General features: G+C 35.5%; 1 pseudogene; it reads left to right on the top strand.

Annotated features, from left to right (window-relative positions):
- Positions 1 to 3,722: 3,722 nt before the first annotated feature.
- On the top strand, positions 3,723 to 3,968 carry LOC112861532 (cyclin-dependent kinases regulatory subunit 2 pseudogene; annotated as a pseudogene).
- The last annotated feature ends 5,097 nt before the right edge of the window (positions 3,969 to 9,065 follow it).

The following is a 9,065-nucleotide window of genomic DNA, read 5'->3' on the forward strand; positions in this document are numbered from 1 at the left end:
TATAGAAAATATATTCAGTATCATTTGTCATTAAGAACATTCATTTAATAAAATTTTAATGCTTATTTATTTTTGAAAGAGAGAGAGAAAGAGAGAGAGAGCCAGGGAGGGGCAGAGAAAGAGGGAGACACAGAATCTGAGGCAGGCTGTAGGCTCTGAACTTTCAGCACAAAGCCCGACGCGGGGCTCAAACCCACAAACTGTGAGATCATGACCTGAGTTGAAGTCAGAGCCTTAACTGACTGAGCCACTCAGGCTCCCGAAGAACATGCATTTTAAAGCCACAATGAAAAACCAGTACATATTCATTAGAATGGCTAAAATGAGGCACACCTCAGTAGCTCAGTCAGTTAAGTGTTCAACTCTTAATTTCAGCTCAGGTCATGATCTCACAGTTCCTGAGTTCAAGTCCTTCATGGGGCTCCATGCTGACAGCACATTGCCTGCTTGGCAGTCTCACTCTCCCTCTCTCTGCCCCTCCCCCGATCACCTGTTTTCTCTCTCAAAATAAATAAATATGCTTAAGGAAAAAAAAAAGAATGCTAAACTGAAAAAGAGATGACAATACCAAATATTGGCAAAATATTAGTCACAAAGACTTCCTGGAAATGTAAAATATAGGCACTTTGGAAAACAATTCAGCACTCTTAAATAAGTTAAACATACACACACCTTGTGACTCAGTATATACTCTTAGATATTTATTTAAGGAAGGGAAAAGTTCACAGAACTGTAGGCAGTATATAAAACAAACTCCCATTGTCCATTGGTCAAGAGAGTTAATATCTAGTAAAGGCCTGGCATCCAGGGTCATTCAGAGTTTGTGGCTCCTTTTTTGTTTAAGCTGAAACAACACAGTCAGTTTTAATATCCCTTGGACAAGTGCTCTTATTCTGGAACATTTCCTTTAAAAGAAAATCTTCAATTTTCTTCTGAGAATATGTTTCAGAAAATGTTTTGTGTGACTTGAAATTGATCCAGTCAAATCAAAATACCAATTACAGTTCTTTGCTTATGACACTTTGCTTCTTCAAAAGACCATAATAAATGATTACTAGGGCAATTTATAATTTATCATCTAAAATTATGCTCGTTTAGTGTTTTTTATCATTTCTAAGTGTATAATACTTCTGAAGTTAAGTTTAAATATTGAGGATAGGAGTGTATATTTAGACTGAGATAGATATATGTAAACAGTTTTTATAGATATATTATTAAATGACAGTGTGTAGGAAAAAAAGGAAAATAAAGTTTTCCTTTTGATACTTATTGAGTATATTAGATTTAGCTTGTTTGTGAGTACATATTGAGGTTGACTGAGAAACATAAAATTGAGTAATATGTCCAACTCTTCCTTATTACATTAAAAAGTGGCTACTAAGCAGTACCCATATTTAAATATTGGTCAAATCACTATAAGTGCATCATTTGGAACTTACAGAATTCTCACAATTTTTTAAAGTTTATTTATTTATTTTGAGAGAGAGAGACAGAGAGACAGAGAGACCAAGAGCAGGGGAGGGGCAGAGAGAGAATCCCAGGCAGGCACCGCACATTCAGTGCAGAGGTTGACGTGAGACTTGAACTCACAAACCATGAGATCATTACTTGAGCTGAAATCAAGTCAGATGTTTAACCAACTGAGACACCCAGGTGCCCCATAATTCTCACAAATTTTAATTTACTACTTAGATATTCTGTACGAATTAAGGAGAGACAAACTGTAACAAAAGTTTATATTTAAATGTAAAATTAACTTAAATACAAGACTTTTTCTTTTTAATTTGGAAGGGTCAGATGCTCCTAAAATTATACATAAGATGCATAATTATACATAATTATATACAAGAATTAAAATTTTTAATGTATCAGCTATAATCAACATAAATAATGTGCAAGTGGGGAGGAGCTATAATTGATTTAATTATGTTTACTATTCTAATTTCAAAACAAGAGGCTATTTATGGAGTTGTCCATGCTCTTATGTTTCATTCTCAAGGTACCTGTACAGATGAGAGAGAAATATCCAGGTTTTGACACAGAACCATTGTACTCCTTTTTACTATTCTCCACTCCCTCTTACCTGGCAGGATTCTGAGAACATATGTAAATCACTACCATCTATGTAGAAAGACACATGATGGCCCACAGGTCACCAGGGGAGGTTGTAAACAGGCAAGTCTTAGTAGTCACGTCAGGAATGTCATTATTCTTGGGCAAGTGGGGAATAGAATTAATGGATCCAGCTCATCAGGAATGAAATTCATTAACTTATGTGATGGGAAATAAACAGTAGTGAAACTTCCAGAGGTAACCGCTCAGTTTATGTACACCTTCTATATATGTATTTTTCTCAAGTGTCCAAGGATGGTAGGTTGTCGTCTTCATTTAAATGTCTACCCATAATGGGGCGCCTGGGTGGCTCAGTCGGTTGAGCATCCGACTTCGGCTCAGGTCATGGTCTCACGGTCTGTGAGTTTGAGCCCCACGTCAGGCTCTGTGCTGACAGCTCAGAGCCTGGAGCCTGTTTCTGATTCTGTGTCTCCCTCTCTCTCTGCCCTTCCCCCGTTCATGCTCTGTCTCTCTCTGTCCCAAAAATAAATAAACGTTGAAAAAAATTTTTTTTAAAAATAAATGTCTACCCATGCCTAATGATCAGTGAACAGCAAGAGTCTAGTTTTTTGTTTTGTTCTGTTTTAATTCAGCTTTAACCTCTGCCTGTAATGCAATGTTTGGCCTGGAGTTATGCTTAACATATTTTTCATTAATTAAATCAATATGGAGATAAGTGAATAAACTCACAGGTGTTTCTTCAGGCAAAATACAAATCTTATCTAGCAAATGATTTTTGTTCTACCACTTTATTTGTAGTATTTCAAATATTAAGGAATTTTTTATGTTGAAACAATTGATTTCATAATAAGTAACTTAACTAATGCTAATTTATTAAAGTTATACAAGTATCTGAAACAAGGCTTAGTTGTTTGCTTTTTTCTAGAAGTTTTGTGGTTTCATTTCTCATGTAGTATTTAGTTGTTTGTCTAAACAATGTCTGTCACAATTTCTGTGGTGTTGGAACAAAATTAGAAATAAAAATATTTTTTATCTTAAAGCTTTCTATTTAATTATTGTATAAACTTAAGGATAAATGCTGTAACAATTTAGGAGTGTACATATCATGCAGACACAATAGTTTATGCTGCAATATATATACAATGAACAAATAATTGCCTGAATAGATGTGTTTATATATGTTGTTGAAAAATGTCATGACTCTTGGACATTAAAACAAATTACTTAATTTTTAAGTCAAACTATCTGGTCTTACTAAGGCAATAAGTTTCCTTTTAGAGATATGTGTTTAACTTCTGATTATATTTACATAATCACTTACTATCTTATGTGTACTGTAAACATCTAAAAATCCATCACTTAAGCACCCTGATCTCTAATAGTTATCTTTTCAATAACAAGAGTTTTAGACTATGAGAGGTATAATTGATCACATAATGACTACTCCACTCATTCACATATTCACAATGTTCTCAAATATAACATATGAAAATCTCCAGGTAAGCAGAATATACACTTTTAAAACAAAACAACACAACTGACAAGATGTCAGATCTCTTTCATGTAGGCCGTTGAGGCGTTGCCCAGGCCTGGCAGGGATGTGTGGCCTGCCGCACCTCCTTTGCACTCCCTCTCTGGTCTCGCACATGATGGCCCACAAGCAGATCTACTACTCGGTCAAGTACTTCCAGGAGCACTGTGAGTACCGCCATGTCGTGTTATCGAGAACTTTCCAAACAAATACCGAAAACCCATCTGATATCTAACAAGGAGTGGAGGAGACTTGGTTCAACAGACTCCAACGGAGGCTTGTCTGGATTCAGTATGTGATCCAGGAGCCAAACCTGCATATTCTTCTCTTTAGATAACCTCTTCCAAAAGATGGGCAAAAATGAAGTATCTGGGGATCATCGATTAAATCTTTTTCAACTGTAATGTATATGCGTATATTAGGTAGTATTCAGTGAATACTTGAAAAAGTGTACAAATCATTCACCTATAACTGCACGTGAGCTGTATTCTTCACAGCAACAGAGCTCAGTTAAATGCAGCTGCAAGGTTACCGCACAGTGTTTAAGATGAAATTTCTTCTGGTCAGTTTTTCTCTTAAGATAAGTATCTGTTTGACTTTGCCTGTTACTTTTGGTAAATAAAGTTTGTATGCTGCATTAATCAAAAAAAATTTTTTTTGTATATCTGTAAATGTGTAAGATGCCTTCAAATAGTTATTTTGCCCAAAGTGTTTTAGCAGATTGTCATTGTAAGTATATATGTATAAAAACCACTTAAAAATTTTTAACATTTATTCGAGTGACAGAGACAGAGTATAAGCAGGGGAAGGATGAGAGAGAGGGAGACACAGAATCTGAGGCAGGCTGCAGGTTCTGAGCTGTCAGCACAGAACCCGACGCAGGGCTCGAACTCACCAACCGTGAGATCATGACCTGAGCTGAAATCAGACATTTAACTGACTGAGTCACCCTGGAGCCCCTAAAAGCCACTTTATTTAAATATACATAATAAAACTGAATTCACTGACTGCATTTGTTTATAGCTAAAAGACCTCTCAAAGATTTCAATTGTTTTCTTTACAAATTTGGGGGTGGAAATCCAACATCTAATATAAGCTAATAAGAGTAAATTAAGTCAAATATCTAGGACTCAAAACTTTACAGTAGCATCAATCAATCAATCAATCCAAACACTGATAGAAATGTAGAATTAAAGGTCTGTGGGTGGGGGGTGTTCTAACCTATAGAAAATCAAAAATAAGGAGTACAGTGGACTTCTTGACAGAGACCATGTAAATAAAAAGATAACAGAGTGAAATATTTAACTGTTAGAAGAGGGACACCTGAGTGGCTCAGTTGGTTAAATGTCCAACCCTTGTTCTTGTCGCAGACCATGACCTAATGGTTCATGAGTTCAAGCCCTGCATGGGGCTCTGTGATGACAGTGCAGAGCCTGCTTGGGATTCTCTCTCTCCCTCTCTCTCTGCCCCTCCCCTGCTTGAACACACACACCCTCTCAAATTAAATAAATAAAGTTAAAAAAAAGTGTTAAGAGACATAAACAAAACAACAACAACAAAACCCTAGAAATCTTTATCCAGCAAAATTACCATTCACGAGTAAAGCAGAAATAAAAACTAAAGACTTCCCATGTCTTTTTTTTTTTTTTTTTTTTTTTAAAGAGAGAGAAAACACAAGTAAGGGAGAAGGGCAGCGTTAGAGAGAAAATCCCAAGCAGGCTTCATGCTCAGCATAGAACCAGATGTAGGGCACAATCCCACGACCCTCGGATCATGACCTGAGTGGAAATCAAGAGTCAGACACTCAACTAACTGAGACACCCAGGCACCCCAAAGACTTCCCACATCTTGAGTTTGAACTCCACGAGTAAAGAAACCAAGTCATGTGGTCTGACAAAACCCCAGTGCATAAAATTATACCCAATGCATATTTTGTTCTAAAAAAATGCTTAGGGGAGGAAGGAGGTCATCAAGGTAGAAGGCAAAAAAGAATGCAGGAAAGAAGGAGAAATGGAGGGAAGGAAGAAGGGAATGAAATTAATGTACCACATAAATCTTGATGTATGCCTTAAATAAATTGATGCATGCTGGTGGACTTATTCAAACAGGTTAAATGTCATGGAGTAAGTTGGGAGAATTTTTGTTTGTTTTCTATTTAGTTTTTGAGAAATTTTAAGGTAGTTATTGCAGATATCTAACAATTGATGTAGACATCTAGGTGGGGATCCGACTTTTCATTTTCATTCATCTGTTTATAGTATTAATTAGCTTTCAACATGAAGAAGATCATTTAGGAAAAAGTAGAGAATTAGAATAGAAATTTTCTTAGGAACAAGCCTTGAAGAATTCAGCTACAGAGTGGGATACAAAGGAAGCTCTCAATTAGTGGCAACAGTTGCAAAAAACACTAACTGAATTACAAGTTTAAGAAAAAGAAAATCAACATTAACGACAGAAAGCTGTTTTATTTGCATTATACTACTTCCCTAAAATTGGTTTAGGAGTAGAACTATATGTGCACCCTGGTGAAATATTTTGTCTGAACTACTGACATGTTACAGAAGAATGGGAAAGACACAGAACTTGAGATTAGTAGCTTTAAAACAAAAGATATGAAGAGGTAAGAAAAGTCTGCTCAGTCTACCTCTCTATCCTAAAATTAATTTGAATTGAGGCTAGAACAGTAGGGATAGAGCCTACATGTCAACAAGCTCTGCCCAGAGGATGGATCCCCATTTCACCCAGCAACTGAAAACCTGATCCTCTGGTCGGCTATGAGTTGGAGGAATGAAGCAGAGACTTCTTTTCTGAGATGAGATATTGAGAACTGGAGACAGTGTCCTCTAGCTAGTGTTCGACTGACTACATCCAGAAGTGAAAGCAAATCTTTACTGAAGGAATGTTTCCCTACTATAGGCTTGTAGGACTTGAAAATATTCAAATCAAAGTGTGGATTTGCAAAGATCACCTAGAATAAGATAAGGCAGTCTACTACAAGTGAAATTTGGCTAAAGATGGAAATAATACGTTTAAAATACCAACGTCTGAGTGAATTAAAGTTATGCTATAAAGACTATAAAGGACATATGCATGGAATTTTTGAAGAAACAAAAGAAACAATAAAAATATTCCTTCAAAAGATTATTAGGAATTAGCTCTCTTAGAATGGATTTTCTATATGTAAAGTATGTAACTCAATATATTGGTTAAACAGCATGTTAAAATGGACTAAAATTGTTTTTTGCAATCTCTACGTCAAAGGCATACATATTCAAATTATGAAAAAAACAATAAGATACATGAAGGATAAATTGAAATTTAATGTATATTATCAGCATCTCAGATGCAGAGAGCTGAAGGAATGGAGATAGAATAACACTTAAAAAGATAATATTTGGGTTTTATGCTGTATCCGAAACAGGATTAATAAAATGGAACTCAAGCCCAAACACACCGTGTGAAATTACAAATCGCCAAAGACAAAAACAAATATTTAATACAGCCACAGAAGAGAGAGATTATGTGAAAGGATTGAAAATTAAAATTGCAGCAAAAATAGATGACCAAACAGGGGAATACTGTCATCATAAGGTTGAGAGAAAGTATTAATCTAGAATATATACCCAAATATCATGTTGGACGCTGTCCTCTTCACTCACACTTCTTGTGCTCCGGGTTCCTGAAAATTTGTGGTGAGCATCAATCAGCTCTCTCGGAGGAATCTACTGCTACAGTTTCAGCCACTGGGGGTCATCAGCTGGAGATCGGAGGATGGAGTTATAAAAGTTAAGATAATTACTCCTTAGGGTTTTTTTTTTTTTTTTTTTTCTCTGCAGGTTCATAGGTGATGGAGTTTCTTCTTTCAAAGTCCTCAAATCATTTGCATTTGCCCTTTACTACCCCTATAGCTCTTCCTGGTTGTAGTTTCCTGCCTCATCAGCTCTCCAGGCCTCGAGGAAGAATTTCTCCCTGCTGTTTCTGGCCTCAGAATGCTTCATTAGACCTAGCTGATTTTCATGATCTGATCACACTTTGGCACATAGTCTATTCTGTATTATTTCTTCTGAATACGCATTCTGTTCTATTATGACACCATTAATAGTATCATATGTCAGGATTTAAATAGCAATATGTCATGATAAATACAGTTTACTGCTAGAAAATATAATAATGGGATATCTAGAGAAGAAATATCAGGAAGAAGAAGAAACTTAATAAAAAAGAAAAAGCTATATACAAGGTCTTTAGAAACTTTTGTGAATCATCTGAATAAAGTCTAGTGCCTGTAACAAAATAATAATAACAATATTAACAAGAACGCTCAATATTCCATGCAGCTAAAATAACTCAAATGCTAACCACAAATATTAAGGTATTTGGATGAAGATGATTATAGTTAAACTGTTCTAACATTTTTAGTACTGAGAAGAAACCTTTAAATTTCAACTTTGCTAAGTTAAATATGGCAAAATTTTGAATCTATTACTAGACATTCTATGTACAAACTATAAATAGTAGATATAAATAAATATGAAATAAAAAAACAGACAACATTCAACCATCTCAAAAAAATGAACAGAGGGAAAAAGAAGTATAGACAAAGGATCACAAATAAACCAGTCACAAAAAAAAAAAAAAAAAAAATACATGGGGTCCCTCAGTGACTCAGTCAGTTAAGCATCTAACTCTTGCCTTCAGCTCAGGTCACGATCTCCCAGTTCGTGCATCTGAGCCCCGCATCAGGCTCCATGCTGACAGTGTGGAACCTGCTTGGGATTCTCTTTCCTCTGTCTGCATCCCCCTGTCTCTCAAAATAAATAAATAAACTTAAAAAAAGATAAATATTGCATAATCCCATTTAGATAAGATATCTAAAATAGTGAAATTGATAGCATCAAAGAGTGTAATGGTTGTTGCCAAGGAGTGACAGAGGGAGAAATGTGGAGTTATTAATTCATAGGCACAAAGTTTCAGTTAAACATGATAAATAGGTTCTAGAATTCTGCTGTGCAATATTTTACCTATAATTACACCTAAAATTTGGTTAAGAAGGTAGATCCCATGTAAAGTGTTCCTACCACAAGAAAATCGATTCTAAAAAGTTTTATTTTATGTAAACTGTTATAAGAAAAAATAGAAGTGTTTCAATAAGTCCACTAAGTGTTAAAGAAAATAAAGCAGAATTTAAAATCAACTCAGACTGAAAATCAGTGATGGATAGTTTGTAGTGGGTCGCTTACGAAAGAGTGGCACAGACAGGGTAGGACATGTTACCTTTTTTTTTTTTTTTTCCCTTGACAACACTGAACAGAGCCAGAAGCCAAAAATGAAAAACAATATGTAGTAAACACACCATAAAAAATAGAAGCCTCCTTTTCACAGGATATATCACAGCTATGAAGAGATGGTCGAGAATTCATGGAGTGTAGTTATGGATTCAGTCAAATGGGTGAATGTACCC

Source organism: Puma concolor, chromosome A1 (genome assembly GCF_028749965.1).
Source record: "Puma concolor isolate L17-30 chromosome A1, mPumCon1.1.hap2, whole genome shotgun sequence".
In the NCBI taxonomy this organism is placed as follows: Eukaryota; Metazoa; Chordata; class Mammalia; order Carnivora; family Felidae; genus Puma; species Puma concolor.